Source organism: Rhincodon typus, chromosome 8, assembly GCF_021869965.1.
Source record: "Rhincodon typus isolate 14 chromosome 8, sRhiTyp1.1, whole genome shotgun sequence".
Lineage (NCBI taxonomy): Eukaryota > Metazoa > Chordata > Chondrichthyes > Orectolobiformes > Rhincodontidae > Rhincodon > Rhincodon typus.
The window spans coordinates 75,216,115-75,238,457 of record NC_063339.1 but is presented as its reverse complement, the minus strand read 5'-3'; positions in this window follow the sequence as shown (position 1 = coordinate 75,238,457).

Below are 22,343 nucleotides of genomic sequence, written 5' to 3'. Positions count from 1 at the left end.
CCCAAACAAACCCGCAACATTACCACCCAACCAAACCACCAACATTAACACCCAGCCAAACCACCGTTACCATCCAAACAAACCACCAACATCACCATCCAACCAAACCACCAACATCACCACCCAACCAAACCACCAACGTTACCATCCAACCAAACCGCCGTCACCACCCAACCAAACCACCAACATTACCATCCAACCAAACCACCAATGTTACCATCCAACCAAACCGCCGTTACCACCCAACCAAACCACCAACATTACCATCCAACCAAACCACCGTTACCATCCAACCAAACCACCAATGTTACTGTCCAACCAAACCACCAACATCACCATCCAACCAAACCACCAATGTTACCATCCAACCAAACCACCAACATTACCATCCAACCAAACCACCAATATTACCATCCAATCAAACCGCCATCACCACCCAACCAAACCACCAACATTACTGCCCAACCAAAACACCAACATTACCATCCAACCGAACTACCAACGTTACCATCCAACCAAACCACCAACATCACCATCCAACCAAACCACTAACATTACCATCCAACCAAACCACCAACATCACCATCCAACCATACCACCCTACATCAGCACCCAACATCATTGCCTAATATCGGCACGCAACCAGCCAATTCCTCTGCCCAAGGGGTGCAGTCTGAAAAGATGATGGGGATTGCACTTTGGATGAATTGTAGAGTTGGTGAAGGATTTGTGAAGCATGTATTAAAGGTTTGGCAGCATGGTTAGTGCCAGGCAATAATCCTGAGACGGAAAATGTGAATTTAACTGGATGGGGGATGGAAAAGTCAACTGGGGGCCGAACCCACCTGAGCAGGCAATTAGGGAGATTTAGGGCCAAATACATGTACTTGGTGATACGTTAGCAAATAGCAGCAGTGTCATTCAGACTTAAGCACAGGAAACTTGGAATTGCCAATGGTTGCAGTGGCAATGCCCTACTGTCATCCACATAAATTGGAAGGCCAGCTCCATAAATGTGGATGATATTTTGGTGAGTTGGCACATAAATGGCAGGAAATCAAGGATAGGACAACAAGGTACACTTCAGGCAACTGTGCAGGATAGGTGGATACATAGTTCAAGGACTGTATTGCAGAGATGAGTGCCATCAGGCCTATCAAGTGGCTATAGTGATAAAGAAGGGGGTTAAAGAACATAATGACAGACAATTAGCTCTGATCAGAGTCACTGCAGGTGGCAGCAGTGAGTAGGAAAAACTGACGGACATGTGAGAAAGTAGATTGGAGAAATTTGAACAAGTGGTAATGGAGGCAGAGCAGAAACAGTGAGAGCTGAGGGTGAAGCAGACTGTTTGTATTCTGAATGACCCAGGAGTAATGAGAAGATATGATAATGGACAGCAAAAGACAGTTGGGTTACAGCCAAGGAGTCAGCATTTCTATTACATTAAAGACAAAGCTCACTTTGAGGCCCAGTTAAACCCTGGTTAATAATAACATTATTACCCTTCTGGTTTGTGTGTGAATTCTTATAGAACCTTCCAAAATTGGTCATTCTTGTTTGGTATTGAAATGTAGACCAACTGCAGTATGAACTTATCGAAGAATTTTAATAGAAGTTGAAATCATTCAGGGTCCGAAATGGGCACTCAATTTGCTTTTGTCCGTTTGGGAACATGAGAAATAGGAACAGGAGTAGGCCATTCAGCCTCTCGAGACTGGTCTGCCAATCAATAGGTTCATGGCTTATCTTGTACATTAATACGATTTTCTCACATTATCACTTTGTGTCTATAATGTGTAGAAACCTATCAATCTCTGCGTTGAATATACTCAATGGCTAAATTCCCACAGGCCAAAGGTTCACCACTCTTTGGGTGAAGAGGTTTCTCCTCTTCTCAGTCCTAAATGGTCTACACTTTATTCTACTGTGTCACCTGTTTCTAGACTTTACAGCTCAGGGAAACATATTTTCTGCATCTATCCTGCTACCACCCAAGATGGACTTGCATGCAATTTGTTTCTGATTACTTTTGCACCTTGTGATATGGAGATGTCACTTATTGAGGTTTCCCTCAATCAGCAAAGCAAATGTTAGAAGGCCATTCATCTCAGGAATTTTTGCCTGTTCCTGAGTCATCTTCTTCTGACTCATCCATTCTTTCACCAACTCAGTAATTGTCTCCTCAAAACCTCCACAAACTCCAAATTAACGTAAAGTTCCCTTGCACGCCCAAACATGCATTCCTCCATCACCTTTGCAAACGCCATTACATCCCTGTCCCTACCTTTTCCCTAACTCAGTCAGTTTTGGGCTTGGCAAGTATGGGACCCAGTGAGAGCCATCTTTGCCTCAAATGTTCTATGGGATTGTAGGTGGATGGGTGCCCCGCACATGTCTGGTGCAGAATGATGTCCGAAAGCAATGTTACCTTTACCTTGTAACAGTTGACAAAGAAACACTTACGTAAATCCTTGTGTGGTATTACGGAGCAAATCAAGGGGATTTCTCCTGCCTTTTAGGATGACAGCGTGTTGCCATGATTGGCCAAAGGATGTGTGGAGGGAATAATCTGCAAAAGTTGGACTCAACCACATGAAATACCCAGAACAAATCAATTTTTCCTAAAGGAGCCTATGTCACCGTAGTAACGTGTACATGATAAAGTGTTGCCATGGTAATGTCCTCATACTAATATGTGCATTGTTTAGTTGTCACTACGGTTGCCGAGGTAATATGCTTTGCACAAATTACCTCATTGAGCGTGTTTGCTGGAGTAATTTGCTTATATCAGTGGTACCTTGTGGGAATATGTCACACATTCTTGAGCTCAGGTGAAAAGTTGTTTGTTGGGACTGGACTTCTCATTGCATTGAGAGAGGCGGGGGGGTGGTTCCAGTGAGATTTGACTTTTCCTGACTATTTGGATGCTCTGACATTGTATTTTGAATCTCAGAGAATAAGGGCACTTAGAAGTTCACCTGGGCTAATGGCAGCAGATAGGAGGGGAACCATAGTTAATTCTCCCCACACCATTCTCCAGCCTCCTAGAGCTGAGACCAATTGTGGTCTCCTTGAGATGACTCTCACAGAGATCAACACAGTGCAAGAACTGAATCTGGGAGCCTCCTGGCGTACCATGACTAGAGGAACTCACTAAATTGCAAAGGGAGATTCACATGCCAGGCACCCAGTTCAAAATGAGCACCCTGAGAGGGTGCACCTTGTCTGGTCACCCTCTTCAACCAATGCTTCATTTTTAATGAACCACAACAATAACTGGTGCGATGTATTGAGAGTGCATCGCTCCCCATTCTTTAAATGTACAAGATCGTCAGCAGCTCACTTCTATGTCCTGCTTCGCAGTGAGAATCTCTAAAAAGTAAAGACTTGGATTGTGTTTTTCACAACCTCAAGGTCATCCAAAGCATGTCATAGCCAGTATAAGGGACTTTTGAACCCTAGCTGTAACGCAGGGAAATGCAGCAGCCTAATTTGCTCTAAAAGCAAGTTCCCACAAACAGAAATGCGATGATGATCATTATCTGTTTCAGTGACGTCAGCCGAGAGCTAACTATCCCCTACTATTCACCAGAGTTGTGTTCTGGGGTCTCTCACACGAACCGAAGAGGGGGCAGACAGGGGCCTTGGAAAGACGGTAAGCTCCTATAGGGCAGCATTCCCTTGGTATTGCAAAGGAGTGGGGCTTGACCCCATTGACCTTCTGTCCATCAGGTGAGAGCGCTGCCCACTGAGTCTCAGCTGGCACCTGTAGAATCGCTTGGCCTTTAACATGGATCTACAGGTATTACAATCATGGAATCCCTACAGTGTGGAAGCAGGCCACTCGGCCCGTCGAGTCCACACCATTCCTCCAAAGAGCATCCCACCCAGACCCACACACCTCCCCTACCCTATCCCTGTAACCCTGCATTTCCCATGTCTAACCCGCACACTTTTGGACTGTGGGAGGAAACTGGAGCACCCCAGAGGAAACCCACGCAGACACGGGGAGAATGTGCAAACTCCACACAGACAGTCTCCTGAGGGTGGAATCATACCTGGGTCCCTGGCACTGTAAGGCAGCAGTGCTAACCACTGAGCCACCGTGCTGCCCTTTTGCTGGCAATGGTTATTACTTTAGGGTATCTTATTGAATACAAATACCTTTCCCTCATAGATTGATTTCCCCCTCTCCTGGCACTAGAGGGACAGCTAGATAGATCCCCTTGTTTGCTCCAGTTTGTATCAGAATGAAAAATGCCCAGGCTCCAGGACTGATTGCCCAAGAAAACTGAAGGCTTTGGATGAAGGGCAAAGATGTAAAAGGGGAATAAGATTGCACCAGCAACGGAAGGTCTACTGAAGATTGGAACATTACCAAGAGACATTCTTAAGTCTCCACGCATGGATTTCAAACAGTTGAGGGATCATAGAAAGGCCTGAAATTCAGTGTGATGCCTTCATTTGCCTCAATGTAGCAGCTGACTGAGGTTGATGGGCCTATTGACAGAGCTTTGCTGAAATACCCTCTCAGCTTCCCATTCTCTGATTAGTGATGTTAATGGAACTTCATGAAGTTATAGCCGCAGAGCTCGAACCAAAGTGACAATCAGCTCCAAAGCCACTCCGTGACCCACAGTCTGCAGGTCCGTATCATCCAGCAACCCAACCATTTGACCTGCTGACTGCCACTCGTCTCAAGAGGACGATGTTAAGAACTGAACTCTGGGAGAGGAAAATCAGCCTGGCCCCTCACTCTCTGAAGCCAATAGCATCTCTTAGTTGCCACGAAATAAGTCAAAGAACCAAAAAACACTGTCATTTTATCAAAACAGGTCGCTGCTGCTCTGTGTGGTTTTCTTTTCTCTTGGTAACTCCCCAGAACTCTTATTCTGTGTTCTCATTTCCCTGTTAGTCTGATGTCAGCTTTCTTCGCACTTAGACCTGGCTTGATCATACATACTTTGCTCATAGGAGCTCTGAGCATCTCGTGTATAGTGCCCCCAGTGCCTCATAAAGAAGGATAATCCAGAAGGTATAACAATAAAATAGAGAAGCGATCTTGCATTCAGGTAGGACTCTATGCAAACTCAGGTCCCAAAGCATTTTATTGTCAGTTAAGTTCTTTTGGAAGGGCCATTGGTGTTGCGGGAAATCAAGCAGTCAATTTGCACACAGCAAGATCCCACCAGCAGTGTTGCGAGATTAACCGACTAAACCATCTTAGGACTGTTGGTTGAAGGGTAAGTGTTAACTGGGAGATCGAGTGGGTTGCTTTGCTCTTTTTCAAAGTAGTGCCATTACAGGAATATTACAGGAACAGGAGGAAGTCATTCAGCCCATTAATGATTGATTGAACTGTTCACTTGGTATCTTTGATATACTCATGCAACAAAAATCTATTGATCTCAGTCTCGAAAGCTCTAGTTATCCCAACAATGTCAGCCTTTTGGGGAGACAACTCCACTTTTCTAATTTGTGGAAAGATGCTTCCTGTTTCCTGTCCTGAAGGGTCTAACTCTAACTTTAAGTTGTCCCCTTGTTCTTCAGTCTCCCATTGGAGGAAGTTTTTTTTAAATTCTACATCTACCTTCAAGTTTTTTAAAAACATTTTAAACACCTCGAGCAAACCAGCCCTCTCAAACTCTCCTAAACTCAAGGCAAAGTTTTTGCGACTTGCATTCACAGTTTGACCTTCTAAGCTTGGTATCATTTTGCTAAATCTGTACTGCATGCAGACAAGGTCAATATTTCCTCCCTGAGGTGGGATGCTCAAAGCAGAAAGCTTTGGTATCTGAACAAAGCTCCTCACAACTTGAGCATAATCTGTTCCCCTTTACATCTCAAGTCTCTTAAAATCAAGTCCAACAACCCAATGCACCTTATGATTGTTTTGTAATTTTCTGTTGCTGATTTTTGTACTTTGACTCCCAAAGTTTGTAGTTTGTCCACAGTTCAACCTAGTTTCTTTACCTTTTCTTTCTTAGGTCTGCTTACACATTCCCACATGGAACTATCCCCTCAATGTCCCTTTGCAACTTTCTGTGCCATCTGTATCAGTTGCTGTCTGTCTGAGCCCAGTGTTATGTCAATCTGAAAAACAAGGCCAGAACATTTTGAAATGTCTCATGTGAAAGACTGCATTTTTAACAGGGCAGCACTCCCGGGTCAATCTGCCTAACCTTCACATCTTTGGACTGTGGGAGGAAATTGGAGCATCCAGAGGAAACCCATGCAGACACAGGGAGAACATGCAAACTCCACACAGACAGTTGCCCGAGGGTGGAATCAAACCCGGGTCCCTGGTGCTGTGAGACAGCAGTGCTAACCACTGAGTCACTGTTCCATATTCTTATTGGTTGTGCTTGTAGCACATTCTTCAAATGATGTACAGGAAGCTTTATGCTGTTTTTAACTGGTTCTGCACTGGTTCTTGGAAGTAGCTTCACTTCACCATGTCGTAGCTGTCCTGGTGTTAATACAGGAAACATTATTCGGCGCACATCTGCAACTGGAGTAATCGGCCAGCAAAGAGGAAGCTTTACTCTGTATCTAACCTGTGCAGTTCCTGCCATAAGAGTGTTTGATGGTAGAGTGCAAAGGGAGCATCACTCTGAATTTGGTTCCAGTCCTGGGAGGGTTTGATGGGACAGTGTGGAAGGAGCTTTATTCTGTGTCTAACCTTTGTGATACATGTCCTGTGAGTCTTTGATGATCCACGTAGCAAGACTGAAGAACCCTGGATGGCAAGAGTGATTGAAAGAATGGCCAAAAAAGAAAAAGGGAGTGTATGTAAGTATGTAGAAAACTGAAATCAGACAAGGCCCTCCAGGAATATGTAAGGGAAGCAGGAAAGAGCTTAAACAAGGAATTAGGGTGGTGAAAAAAGACCATGAAATGGCAAGTCAGATTAAGGAGAATCTGCATTTTATATGTATGTTAGGAGCAAGAGGGTAGCCAGGGAAAGGGTAGGTTCACTCAAAGATAAAGGAGTGGATTTATGCATGGAGTCTGAGGAAGTGGGTGAGGTCAATAACGAGTACTTTGCATCAGTATTCACCAAGGAGAAGAACACAGATGATGGTAAGATAAGGGAGGGGTATGTTGATATTCTAGGGCATGTCAATGTAAAGGAGGATATGGTGTTGGGTATCTTGAAAACAACAAGGATGGATAAGTCCCCAGACTCTGATGGTATCTATCCTGGGATACTGAAGGAGACAAGGGAGGAGATTGCTGGGGCCTTGATAGAGATCTTTGAAACCTCTTTAGCAACAGGCAAGGTCCCAGAAGACTGGAGAATAGCCAATGTTGTTCCTGTGTTTATGAAAGGCAACGGGGATAATTCAGTAAATTATAGGCCGATGAGCCTTACATCAGTGATAGGGAAATCACTGGAGAACGTTCTTAGGATCAGGATTTACTCTCGTTTGGAAAAAATGAATTAATTAATGAAATGGCTTTATGCGGGAGAGGTCTTACCTTACAAATTTTTTAGAGTTTTTTGAAGAAGTAATGAAGATGAATTATTATGGTAGGGCAGTGGATGCTGTCTACATGGATTTTACTAAACTTTTGACAAGGTACTTCATGGTAGGCTGGTCTGGAAGATAAAGTCACATGGAATCCATGGTGAGTTGGCAAATTGGATACAAGATTGGCTTGGTCATAGAAGACAGATGGTAGTTGTGGAGGGATGTTTTTCTGACTGGACGTCTGTGACCAATGGTGTTCCATAAGGATCAGTAATGGGACCTCTGTTGTTTGTAACATATGTATACATATATAAAAACTATTTGGATGAAAATGTATTCAGAGATAGTAGGAACTGCAGATGCTGGAGAATCTGAGATAACAAGGTGTAGAGCTGGATGAACACAGCAGGCCAAGCAGCATCAGAGGAGCAGGAAGGCTGACGTTTCGGGCCTAGAACCTTCTTCAGAAATGGTGGAGGGGAAGGAGGTTCTGAAATAAATAGGGAGAGAGGGGGAGGCGGATAGAAGATGGATAGAGGAGAAGTTAGGTGGAGAGGAGACAGACAGGTCAAAGAGGTGGGGATGGAGCCTGTAAAGGTGAGTGTAGGTGGGGAGTTAGGGAGGAGATAGGTCAGTCCACGGAGGACGGACAAGTCAAGAGGGTGGGATGAGGTTGGTAGGTAGGAGATGGGGGTGGGGCTTGAGGTGGGAGTAGGGGATAGGTGGGAGGAAGGACAGGTTAGGGAGGCGGGAATGAACCGGGCTGGTTTTGGGATGCGGTAGGGGGAGGGGAGATTTTGAAGCTTGTGAAGTCCACATTGATACCATTGGGCTGCAGGGTTCCCAAGCGGAATATGAGTTGCTGTTCCTGCAACTTTCGGGTGGCATTGTTGTGGCACTGCAGGAGACCCAGGATGGTCATGTTGTCTGAGGAATGGGAGGGGGAGTTGAAATGGTTCACGACTGGGAGATGCAGTTGTTTAGGGCGAACCGAGCGTAGGTGTTCTGCAAAGTGGTCCCCAAGCCTCCGCTTGGTTTCCCCGATGTAGAGGAGGCCACAACAGGAACAGCGGATACAGTATACCACATTAGCAGATGTGCAGGTGAACATCTGCTTGATGTGGAAAGTCTTCTTGGGGCCTGGGATGGGGGTGAGGGGGGAGGTGTAGGGGCAGGTGTAGCACTTCCTGCAGTTGCAGGGAAAAGTGTCAGGTGTGGTGGGGCTGGAGGGGAGTGTGGAGCGGACAAGGGAGTCACGGAGACAGTGGTCCCTCCGGAAAGCAGATAAGGGTGGGGAGGGAAAAACGTCTTTGGTGGTGGGGTCGGATCGCAGATGGCGGAAGTGTCGGAGGATGATGCGTTGAATCTGGAGGTTGGTGGAGTGGTACGTGAGGACGAGGGGGATTCTGTTTTGGTTGTTATTGCGGGGAGGGAGTGTGAGGGATGAGTTGCGGGAAATGCGGGAGACACAGTCGAGGGCATTCTCGACCACTGAGGGGGGGGAAGTTGCGGTCCTTGAAAAACAAGGACATCTGAGATGTACGGGAGTGGAATGCCTCATCCTGGGAGCAGATGTGGCGGAGGCGAAGGAATTGGGAATAGGGGATAGCATTTTTGCAGGAAGGTGGGTGGGAGGAGGTGTATTCTAGGTAGCTGTGGGAGTCGGTGGGCTTGAAATGGATATCGGTTTCTAGGTGGTTGCCAGAGATGGAAACAGAGAGGTCCAGGAAGGAGAGAGAGGTATTAGAGATGGTCCAGGTGAACTGTACGTGAAAATGTAGATGGTTTGATTAATAAGTTTGCAGATGACACGTGAGTTGGTGGATTTGTGGATAGTGAGGATATAGCTTAGTTGGAAAGTTCGGCAGAGAAATGACAGATGGATTTTAATCTGGACAAGTGTGAGGTGGTGTGTTTTGGGCAATCAAATGCAAGCAGAAAGTATATAGTAAATACCAGGAATCTGAGAGATCTTTGGGTGCAAGTCCATAGCTCCCTGCAAATGGAAACTCATGTGGATAAGATGGTAAAGAAGGCATATGGCATGCTTGCCTTCATCAATTGGGGCATTGAGTATAAAAGTTGACAAGTCATGTTGCAGCTGTATAAAACTTTAGGAAGGCCATATTTTGGAGTATTGAGTGCGGTTCTGGTCACCACACTATAGGAAGGATGTGGAGTCTTTGGACAGGGTGCAAAAGAGGTTTACCAGGATCTCACCTGGATTGGAGTGCATTAGCTATAAGGAGAGTTTGGAGTGTTTTTGCTAGAGCATTGGAGGCTGAGGGGCAACTTGATAGAAGTGTATAAAATTATGAGGGGCATGGACAGGGTGGATAGCCAAGGCTTTTAACCAAGGTGGAAATGTCAAATACTAGGGGGCATAGGTTTAAAGTCAGAAGTCACAAGACACCAGGTTATAGTCCAACAGGTTTATTTGAAATCACAAGCTTTCGGAGTGCTGTTCCTTCATCAGGTGAAGTTGGAGGAAAGCGCACAGGCACAGAATTTATAGGTGGAGACATCATTGCAAGATAATTCCAGATAATTAAGAATGTCATAAGATATTACAAATAGTGTGATTGGAGTGTCGACAGGCTGAGTAACAAGTCTTTGCAGGCGATCAAAAGTGTCAAATGGTGTGAGTAAAGTGTCAACAGCCGAATAGCAAGTGAAGGGATGACCTCTAATTAAGGCAGAAAGATAGTTCGAGAAAAGTAAAATGATGCTGGTGACAAACCAAACAGCTGGAATAACATGATAGGTATGAGAGTCGCACGTCAAGGGTCTAACTAAAGTAGCAATTAATCCAAAACTGTACAAACTAATTAAGGTAAAGAGATCATAGCAAGTCATCAAGGTGATGGTGTCAAAACAGGACAGTAAGGAAGATTTTACAGGTACAGAACAGTATAGTGGGGTTACATGTCGTGCAACATCAATGCGAGATCATGGCTGAGGATTTCTTTGTGGGTACGGAACTTGGCTATCAGTTTCTGCTCGGCAATTCTGTGTTGTTTTGACACCATCACCTTGATAACTTGTTATGATCTCTCTACCTTACTTAGTTTGTACAGCTTTGGATTACTTGTCGCTTGTGGACCCTCCACTCATACCATTTGTACCATCTTTTCACACTCTTAATTACCTGGAATTATCTTGCAATGATGTCTCCGCCTGTAAATTCTGTGCCTCTGCGCTTCCCTCCGCTTCACCTGACAAAGGAGCAGCGCTCCGAAAGCTTGTTATTTCAAATAAACCTGTTGGACTATAGCCTGACATCGTGTGATTCCTGACCTTGTCCACCCCAGTCCAAAACTGGCATCTCTACATCATAGGTTTAAAGTGAGAGGGGGATAGTTTAAAGGAAATGTGCAAAGCAAGTCTTTTACACAGAGAATGGTAGGTCCCTGGAACATGCTGCCAGGAGAAGTGATAGAAGCAGATGTGATAGTTATGTTTAAGAGGCATTTTGACAGACACATGAACAGGTGGGGAATAGAGCGATACAGAACATGTACAGGAAGATGAGATTCATTTAGAATGGCAACATAGTCAACACAGACATGGTGGGCTGAAGGGCCTATTCCTATACTGTGTTGTTCTATGCTACAGGTAGTATCCAAAATGGAGAAAGCATCATTACCCCATGATTACCACCCCTGTCCTTGATATGCACAAAAAATTATGCACCATCACTTGCCAATGCAGAACTTGAACATTGCTGTAAAGAGAGCTGAGCTTTTTATCTTGCACTTGTCAGGAAAAATTCAAGGATGCCAAATTTCAAACAATCACAATTTATACTAATAGTATAAGGGAAAAGTGTACTGATTGGTAGTAGATTGACTCTGATAGACAGATGGAGAACACAACAAAGAACTATAGGCTCCCCAAGCTCTCAGGCAATTCAAAAAAAAGGTGCAAGGCTTGAACATAGTCCTTTTATTTGCAGAGAACCGGTCACTGTAAATGAATGCATGTTACTTCTAGTAAGCGTAAAGTTGAAAGCTAAAGTTTTAGAGAAAAGATAGAAATACTGAGTATTTATTAAATCGTGAGAGATTTGAAAGTGTTGATCTCCAAAGGGATGGAGAGACCTTGTTCATAAGTCACTGAAAGCTAACATGATGGTATAGCAAGCAGTTAGAAAGGGAAATGGCTTTTATTGAAAATGGTTTTAAACAGAAGGGTGAAGGTGTTTTGCTTCAATGTTTAGAGCCTTGGTCAGACCATGCTTGGAGTATTGTGCTCTGTTTTAATTTCCTTGTCGAATGAAGGCCACACATGCCATAAAGGGAGTACAAACATTGTTCACCATATGGATCCCTGGCATGGCAGGGTTGTCATGTGACCATAAGGCCATAAATAAAGGAGCTGAATTAGGCCATTTGGCCATCAAATCTGCTCCGCCATTCGATCATGGCTGATATGTTTCTCAACCCCATTCTTTCGTCTTCTCTCCATAACCGTTGAACAGAGAGATTGATTAGGCCGGTATGCTCTAGACTTTAGAAGATGAGAGGTGATTTCATTGAAATGTATGAAATTTGTACAGGGACGTAAAGGTTAAGTACAGGAAGGATGCTGGGTCATTTTGGAATGAGGGGTCACAGTCTCAAAATAAGGACCTGGCCATCTAGGACTGAGGTGAAGAGAAATTTCTTCATTCACTGAAGGTGGTGCTGAATCTTTGGAATTGGCTGTGGAGGCATACTCATTGGGTAGGTTCAAGACAGAGATCGATAGACTTCTAGATGTTAAAAATATCAAAGATTGTGGGAATAGGAGGGAAACAGGAAATTGCAGGGAAACAGTAGATCAGCCACAATCTAGTTGAATGGCAGAGCCCGCTTGAGAGGCCAAAAAGCCTAATCCTGCTTCCTATTTCATAGAATCCCTACAGTGCAGAAACAGGCCCTTTGGTCCAACAAGTCCACACTGACCCTTGGAGCATCCCACCCAGACCCATCCCCCAACACTACACATCCCTGAACACTATGGGCAATTTAGCCTTGCCAATCCACCTAGCCCACACTTATTTGGACTGTGGGAGGAAACTGGAGTACCTAGAGGAAACTCACCCAGACACTGGGAAATATGCAAACTCCACACAGACAGTCACCTGAGGGTGGAATTGAACCCAGGTCCCTGGCACTGTGAGGCAGCAGTGCTAACCACTGAGACATCATGCTGCCTGGTATTGCCTATGATTCTTTGTAGACATAAATAAACCATGTTACAAACCCGAGATTTTTAAAACTGATTGTTTGTGCAGCTGCTAGCACAATCAGGTTTGTTCTGCTCAATTCTTGATTCACATCTAACATTATCCATTTCATTTGGTTTGCAAGTGTGGGCTGCTTGAGTGCAGTCTGTATTCTGTGAGCTTAGGGAGCCTATAGTTTCCAGTTGCTTTCTCCATGGCAGCCCCTCAGCCAATCAGAGTCGACTTGCCAACCAATCAGCACCTTTTTCTCTTGTGCTGTAAATTGTTGTGACCATTCGAAATTTGGCATTCTTACGCTGGTCCTGATGAGTGCAAGAAGAGAACCTTCGGCAACACGTCTCTCCCTTCTGAAAACAAAATTAAGAAGTAAGATTTCTTTGGATTTCACTGTTTCACAAAATAACTTAACAGAGGACAGTGTGTGGCCTACATCTGAAGCAGAGGGAAGATGATAAGCTTTATGTTGAGTTATAGATTTAGGTTGTAGCGGCCTCCTGGCTGCTAAAACAGAGATAAATTGTTAACTTGGCAAAACAGCAAGGGATGCTGGGTACATTGGCCAAGTGAAACTCTGAAATCACAAAACCCATACACCAAACACAGTGCAAACACAACAGCCAGGTGCTAATGATGTTAGCATAATATAAAAGGTAACAGGTGGTTAAGAAGGCATTTAGAACGCTTGTCTTCATTGATTAGACCTTTGAGTATAGGAATTGGGACATTATGATTTGGACGTTATTGTAGAAGGCATGGTTAGTAAGTTTTCATACAAGACCAAAATTGCTGGCATAGCAGACAGTGAAAAGGGTTTTCTAAGATTACAAAGGGATCTTGATCAAATGGGTCACTGGGCTGAAAAATGGCAGATGGAGTTCAATCTGGATAAATGCAAGGTATTGCATTTTGGTACAACAAAAAAGGGTAGGACTTATACAATTAATGGTAGGGCTTTGCGTAGTGTTGTAGGAGAAAGGGACCTAGGGGTTTAGGGACATAATTCTTTGAATTGTGTGTCACGTATATACAGGGTGGTTAAAAAGGCGTTTGGCATGCTTGCCTTCATTGCTCAGTCCTTTGAGTATAGGAGTTGGGAAGTCATGTTGAGGTTGAACAGGACATTGGTGAGGCCTCTTCTGGAATACTATTCTGGTCACCCAGTTATAGGAAGGATATTATCAAGCTGGAGAGAGTTCGGAAGAGATTTACCAGGATATTGCTGGGTATGGAAGGGTTGAGTTATAAGGAGAGGCTGGAAAGGCTGGGACTTTTTTCACTGAAGCATAGGAGATTGAAGGGTGACCTTATAAAATCATGAGGGGCATAGGTAAGGTGAGTAGCAGGTGCCTTTTCCTTAGGGCTGGGGATTTCAAGACTAGGGGCACATTTTTAAGGTGAGAGGAGAAGATTTAAAAGGACATGAGGGGCAACCTTTTTACACAGAGAGTGGTTTGTGTGTGGAATGAACTTCCAGAGGAAGTGGTGGATGCATGTACAGTTACAAAATTTAAAAGACATTTGGAAAAATACATGAATAAGAAGTGTTTGGAGGGATATGGGCCAAGCGCAGGCAGGTGGGACTATTTTAGTTTGGGATTACGGTCGGCATGGATTGGTTGGACCAGTTGGACCAAAGGGTCTGTTTCCGTGCTGTATGACTCTATGTCTGTGACTCTGTGGCCAGACAGACCTCAAACAACTTATCCACTAGTCAAAGGAGGGCCCAAACAGAAAGGCACCGGGTCCCACTATACAAAGAAACAAACAGTGGCATGCCATCCAAATGATTGACAATGTGTCATGCAATTAAGTGAGTCTCCCTGATTGGCCAGAACTGTGGAAAGTTCTAGAAAACTATCTAAAAAGGTGTGAAAACGGGGTTCATCTGCAGGCTGCTCTTTTGAATGCTCCTTCTGAGGAGACCAGTGTGGCAAAAGGCAGAGACCAGCTGACCATCCTGAGAGAGAGAGAGAGAGAGAGAGAGAGGAAGAGAGAAAGCAGCTTCGCAGACCCAGAGACAGAGCAACTGCGTAAATCTACAAGATACTTGGAAAGTATTGTAGCTTTAGGGGCCTCGTAGAATTAGAGAGAATAGTGTTTTGTGGTAAAGGCTATTGTAACTTTGTTCCTAATAAATTTGGGACTGTTTTGCATTGGTGCCGGCTTGTGTTCATATTGATTTGACTGTTTCGGTATTGTGAGACACCTGGGCAAATTCATTCACAGTTGGAGTTGTCTAACTTGCTTCAAGGAGGAACTAGACAATGTGATCTTGTCGTATTGACAGTGATACTCATTACCCTATGTGGAGCCTCTAAAGTCTTGTTTGATGGCATGGATGTGTCACGGCCTCAGCAATGAGATAATCGAAGGTTATCGAATGCGCAGTTCAACGCTCAACTCTGGGTTCGGACTGCAGTTCCTGAAAGTGGGGGATGGGGTTAATTTACTCTTGGTATTTAAAGAAACATGTCTGCAAGAGATTAATGGAGATAGAAAAGCTTAGTGAATAACCCTGCTGTTTACAATTGCTCTTAAATGAATGACATGTGTTCTGAGCTGCTTTGGATACTGTACTCAACACTGTATCCAACAGCACATAGCTGGAAGGATTTCAAAGCTGCCTTCTGCTTTCTCAGCTGTTGTTGGCATTGCCTCTGATTGGATCCATTACTCGCAGTGTAGTCACATGATATAAGAACATAGTAAATAGGAACAGGAGTGGACTTATATGGCCCATCGTGCCTACCCAGCCATTCACAGCGATCATGGCCAATCCTCTGCTTCAACTCTTTTTTCCCACCTCTCTCTCCATGTCCCTCAATTCCAAAAGAGGCCAAAATTCTGCATTCTTCAGCCGTATACATATTTATTTTCAAGCATGGAGCTTCCAAAATCCACTTCCAAATGTTCACCCCTGCAGAGTGAAGGAATTTCTCTTTGACTCAGTTTTAAATGTATCCCGAGACTGTTTCTTTGTATTCTATATTCCACACCTAGGAGAAGTAACCCCTCAGAATCTAGCCTGTCAGGCCCCCTACACAATGTTAATGCGGTATGTTTCAATTACTTCGCTTGTTTCTCTAAACTCCAGAGTGTAAGGGTCAATTTCACTCAGTTTCTCATCACCATCCCATTCCAGGGACCAATCTGAACATTTGGTGCGCCATCTTTGATGCAAGTACCATTTTCCTTAAAAATAATGGAGACCAATACTGCACATAGGATTCCAGATGTGGTCTCACAAAACCTCTATACAATTGTAGCAAGACCTCATTTTTCTTGTTGTACAATGAAGACCAGCGTGTCATATTTGCCTTCTAAATTGTTTTCTATATCGAAACTTCCTTGAACATAAATATTTACAAGCTTCAGGGCCTTTTAAAAATATTCTGCTTTTCTCTTCTTGTGACCAAATTGAATAACTTCACATTTCCCCACACTATATTCCATCTGCCACCTAGTCAGCCTCTCATATAACCTGTCTATTTTTTTTATAGTCTATTTGTGTCCTTCAGACAGGTTACAGTCCACCTATCTTTGTATTGTCAACAAATTTACATATGTTACTCTGTCTCTATGTCCAAGTCATGAATATAGATTATAAAGAGGTCAGATCCTTACACCAATCCATGAGTTACAACTTGCCAATTTGAAAATGTCTAATTTATCCCTACTCTCTGCTTCTTGACCATTAACCAGCTGTCCATCTATACTAATATATTAGCTCAACTCCACAAGTCCTTATCTTGTATATTAACATTTATCAAATGTTTTCTGGAAGTCCAAATATACTACATTTACTAGTTCCCCTTTGTCTACAGTTCTGAGCTGCATCCTTAAAAAAAGATCTCCTTTATCCAAGTCCCACATTTCTGCCAGTAGCCACCTGAATATGCCCATCATTGTGGCGTCTGGTTTTCCCAAAGCAATTAACCTACCAGACTGGTCACTGGAGCAAACGTCTTTCAGGGACGTTGGGGAGGATATAGAGGATGACAAGGTAATAGGCTGGGGTAAGGTCTTGGGGGAGAGACTGGGAGCAGAGAGGTAAAGTTATAGAGTGACTGGGCTAGAAGACGAGGGTATGGTAATAGAGTTGGATGCATTTTTCAAAACAACATTTGTCCTTTGAGGCTCGACAACACTGGGAGTGCAGGGTAGGCCTGTTAACTTATGGAATAAGGAAATATGAATGTAAAATTGTTTCCCCTGATCCTGGCTTTCCAACTGATGACTGTGCTGGGTTCCTTCCATCCCTTATTAATGCTAATTAACCTGCTGTTAACATTAGGGTCAGAGGAGACCATTTGGATCCTCATGCCATTTAATTAAATTATGCCTGATCTATATTGCAGCTTCATTTCCTTGCCCCTGCTCTATATCCATCATATTCTGTCAGCAGAATCTGTCAAACCCAGTCCTGAAAGCTTCAATTATTCCCATGTGAGAAACAGCTCTTTCTCGGGGAAGAGTTCCAGATGTATACCATCTATATTGGTGTTTCCAGACCTCACCCATAAATGGCCCAGCTGTCAATTTAAGGCTTACATCCCCTTGTTCTAGATTGCCCGCTTGTGGAATAGTTTAACTCTCATTGCTTCTGGACTCCTGAGTGGGTCACACCACTGCTTTTGTGTCAGAAGGTTCCGGATTTCATTCCAATCCAGGGTTTCAACACAACAATCAAAGATGACACTCTGGCTGGTACCATGATAGTGCCACACTGTCGGAGCAGCTCCTGTCTTTCAGGCAAGAGGTGAAACAGAGGTCCCATCAGATTGACCCAACTAGTCTTGAGTCTGTTGGAGTTTGGAGGAGTAAACGGTGACGATTAAAGCATTATTAGATCCTGACGGGTCTCAACAGGGTGTTTGTGGAAAAAAATGTTTCCTATTGTGGCACAATTTAGAACCAGAAGCCACTGTTTAAAAGGATATCACCTGAGGAGATGAGATTTTTTTTCCCTTAAAGATGGTCATGAATGTTTGGATCCCAAAAAGAGGTGGAAGCAGAGGCTTTCAACGTTTTTAAGGGCGTGTTAGACAGATTCATGATATGCTAGAGGGTGAAATCTTATTGGGGGTAATCAGAAATGTGGCTGTGGAGTAATTAGATCAGCAACGATCTTAGTGAATGGCAGGCCAGGCTTGGGCTTGGGGAGGCGAACTCCTGCTGCAAATTAATGTGCTCTATCCAGCCTGGACTGAGAGCAATACTTCAAAGAAAAGGAGGGGAGTTATTTCGATGTCCTGAGAGATATGTATCCCTCGACCGACATCATGTAAAATTGGGAGCTTGCTGTGCATAAATTGGCCACTATGTTTCCTACGCTGCAGCAATTACTGCATTCAAATACTACACCATTGGCTATAAGGGCATTGAGATGTTTGGTGATTGTGAAAGGAACCCGGCAAATGTAGGTCCTTCTTTCACAGATCAACCCTCCATCTCCTCTACATAAACCAGGTTGATGTGACCTCTCCTCTTGATCAAGCTGTCCACATCCTGGTATAATTCTGATGATCCACGCTACACCCCCTCCAAGTATCTCCTTCCTGTAGCTTGCACAGGAAACTGAACACATTATTGCAGAAGGGGTCTGTGCGAAGCTCTGTACAGCTGAAGCACAACTTTTTGCTCTTTGTATTCTAGCCCCTTGAGTGAACAGCCCACATTCTGAAGCCTTTTTGATCACTCTGTCTACTTGCCGGTTCTTAATGATAGCTGTGCTTGGATTTCTAAATCTCTTTGCTGCTCTACAGTTCCCATTTCCTTACCATTTAAAATAAATCTTGCTGGGTCTAAAGTAGACATTCTCACACTTATCCACATAGAATGACACAAGTATAAAAGCATCGAAACACACCATTCGGTCCAACAGAATTATGTTGGTACATATAGGTCGCTTCCTAATTGACTATAACCCCACACAGGTACAATTACAACTTTAAAAGACATTTGGATAGATACATGGATGGGAAAGATTTGAAGGGATATGGGTCAGGAGCAGGCAGGTGGGACTAGTTTAGTTTGGGATTATGTTCGGTGTGGACTTTGAACTCTTAATTTGTGTTGTAACCTTTGATATGGCCCATCAACAAAAAATATCTTTTGGAGTTCCAAGAATCCACAAGTTCCCCTTTATTCACCTTGCTTATGACTTCCTCAAAGACCTGTAATAAATTATTTAACACCTTTTCCTTTTTGCCAACCCATGTTGACTGCACCTGATCCCATTATGATTTTACGAGTTTAACCTGTTAATAACTTCCTTAAGAATGGATTCCAGTAATTGCCCTAGGACTGACATTCAGCTGACTGACCTATTGTTTCCTGCTTTCTGCCCTTCTCATTTCTTGAGTAAAGGTGTTACCTTTGATATTCTCCAAATTGCTGGGGCCCTTCCAGAACCTAAGGAATTTTGGAGAATTCTGCGCAATGCCTGTACTCCCTCTCTCTGCAGTAGCTCACTTTAAGATCCATGGATAGTGGTCACCAGGTTCCTCCACCTCATCTGGAAGGGAAAGTAGCAAAAACCATAAAGGACTTGCCTTTCTATTGCACCGTTCGTAATTCAGGGCATCGCAAAACTGTTTACGGTCGAAGAAATAATTTTTGAATTGCAGCGAGTAGGAAACTGCCAATTTGTATGAATGATCAGACAGTTTGTTTCAGTGATGTTGATTAACAATTATCAACCAAGATACTTTGAGAGACTCCCCTGCTAATCTTCAAATAAGTTCCAGCATATCTGGGCGACACATTGGCTCAGTGGTTAACATTGCTGCCTCACAGCGCCAGGGACTGGGTTAGGATCCCAGACTCAGATGACTGTGTGGAGTTTGCACATTCTCCCCATGTCTGTATGGGTTTCCTCTGGGTGCTCTGGTTTCCTCCCACAGTCCAAAGATGTGCAGGTTAGGTGGATTGGCCATGCTAAATTACTCATAGTGTCCAGGGATGTGCAGGCTGGGTGGGTTAGCCATGGGAAATACATGTTTACAAGGGTAGGGTAGGTGGATGGGTCCGGGTGGGATGCTCTTCAGAGGGTTGGTGTGGACTCAATGGGCTGAATGGCCTGCTCCCACACTCTAGGGAGTCTACGATCTTTTACATCCACCTGCAAGGTCAAATGGTGCCTTGATTTAACATCTCCTCCAAATGATGGCTCCCCCATATTCCTTCAGGTTTGAACTGAAGTGTCAGTCTGGAGTTTGTCTCCACAGTGCAACTTGAACCTAAAGAGCTTTCATCTCCGAGGTAACAGTGTTATCCACAAAGCAGCAGTCAACAGCAGAGGGGGAATCCCCTTTGGAAATCCCTTTTGACCCTGTCTGAAAAGAGGAAGGGCAAGTAACAGGAATGCAGGCCGTAAGGGTAACTGACAAAAGAGAAGCAAAACCAAAATCAAATTCCAACCTCGGTGGAGGAACATGGGCCTCTCCAAAATCATAAACAACTCCACGTTAGCTCTGCCTCTGCCCTAGCTCCAGGCAGCTGAACACTTTCTTTCGTATCATTGTAAGCGCTAACAAGGCCAAGTCACAGCATCTGAGGTCTCACTAGATTACTAACATCTCATTCGAATTCTTCTCCCCCACCCCACCCACCAACCCCGTTACTATGTTAAACATTGATAGAAAATGAGGCGGGTAACGTAGAAGAGAGAGATCCATTGATAGACACTCCACGATTTTAGATCCAGAAGGTTTCAAGAAGAAAGCTGGAGATGGGTGAATGGAATTCTGGGTTTTATACTCAGGCTGTTGAACATACAAAGTAGGAGCAGGAGTAGGCCATTCTGTCCATCAAACCTACACCACCATTCCACTTGTGACCTCACTTCCTGCTGATAGCCTCCTTTCTTAGTCAAGAACTGATTGACCTTGACCTTAAATGTATTCAATGACTGTCCCTCCCACTGTTGTCTGGGAGAGAGACTTCCAAAGACTCATGAACCTCTGAGACACAAGCATCCTCCTCCTTTCTTCTCGTGTCGGGGAGATCCCTCATTCAAGTCTCTCCCATCAGGGGAGAAAGTCTTTCAGCATCCACTGTCTCCTTAGGAACTCATATCTTTCAATAAGGTCACCTCCCATTCTTCTAAACTCAAAAGGGTGCTGTCTGAGTTTGCCTCAACAGTGATATGTTTCCTCGTACGACGTAAGAAACTAACTGTGGGCATTGTGGTGTTTAACAATCCAACAGGCGTTTATTCAATTAATTATTACATATAAACATGTAAGAGTCTGGACTCATGTTTGCAGCAGAGAGGAAGCCTCCAGTAGAGTGTCATGCTTCAAATGATGCTGGAGTAAGATGGAGTATGAGATCTCTATGCTCTCAGGTAGCTTGGTGGGATGCAGTGACAACATCACAAGTGTATGCTTGAAAGGAATACTGACACAAGCGATGCAGGTCCAAATTTTTCCCCAAAAGATAACCCCTTCATCCCAGGAATCCGTTGAGTGAACCGAATACAAACACAAGGGCACGATAGTCAATTTGTAGAGAACAAATTGGCTGCAGTGTTTCCTCTGGTACAGCAAGGGCTACACTTCAAAGTACTTCCTTGGCTGTGAAGTGTTTTACAATGTTCTGTGATTGTGACGTGCACCACACCAATGCAAACTTTATCCTTTCTAGCCTTCTCTCACTCATCCTCCCACGCTCAGGTCCATCCACAAGAAAGCTGCACCTCGTTGCTTCCTCAGGAGGCTAAGGAAATTCAGCATGTTCACATTGACTTTTACCAATTTTCACAGATACACCATAGAAAGCATCCTATCTGAGTGCATCACAGCTTCATATGACAATTGCTGTGCCCAAGACTGTAAGAAACTACAGAGAGTTGTGAACACAGTCCAGTACATCACACAAACCAGCCTTCCTTCGATTGACTGCATCTAGACTTCCCACTGCCTCGGGAAAGCAGCCAACATAATAAAGACCTCTCCCATCCTGGCTACACTCTCTTCCATCTGGCCCCTCGAGCCTGCCCCACCATTCAATAAGATCATGGCTGATCTTTTTCGTGGACTCATCTCCACTTATCCGCCCGCTCACTGTCACCCTTAATTCCTTTCTTGTTCAAAAACCTATCTACATTTGCCTTAAAAACATTCAATGAGGAAGCCTCAACTGCTTCACTGGGCAGGGAATTCCACAGATTCACAACCCTTTGGGTGAAGAAGTTCCTCCTCAACTCAGCCCTAAATCTGCTCCCCCTTATTTTGAGGCTATGCCCCTTGTTCTAGTTACACCCGCCAGTGGAAACAGCTTCCCTGCTTCTATCTTATCTATTCCCTTCATAATTTCATATGTTTCTATAAGATCGCACCTTCATTCTTCTAAATTCCAAGGAGTATAGACCCAGTCCACTCAGTCTCTCCTAATGAGCCAACCCTCTCAACTCTGGAATCAACCTAGTGAACCTCCTCTGCACCCCCTCCTGTGCCACTACATCCAAGCAGCTCTGTAACCTAGCACTCTGTGCTCTTTGGGAGCATCAAATGCTACAGGATCATCAACTCACTGAAAGACCTCAGCTGTTTGGTGTATCTGACATCTGCTGGTCTTCCAGTTCAGGGACTGACTCTTGCAGACTGTCACTTTCCAAGGACCTGGACTAT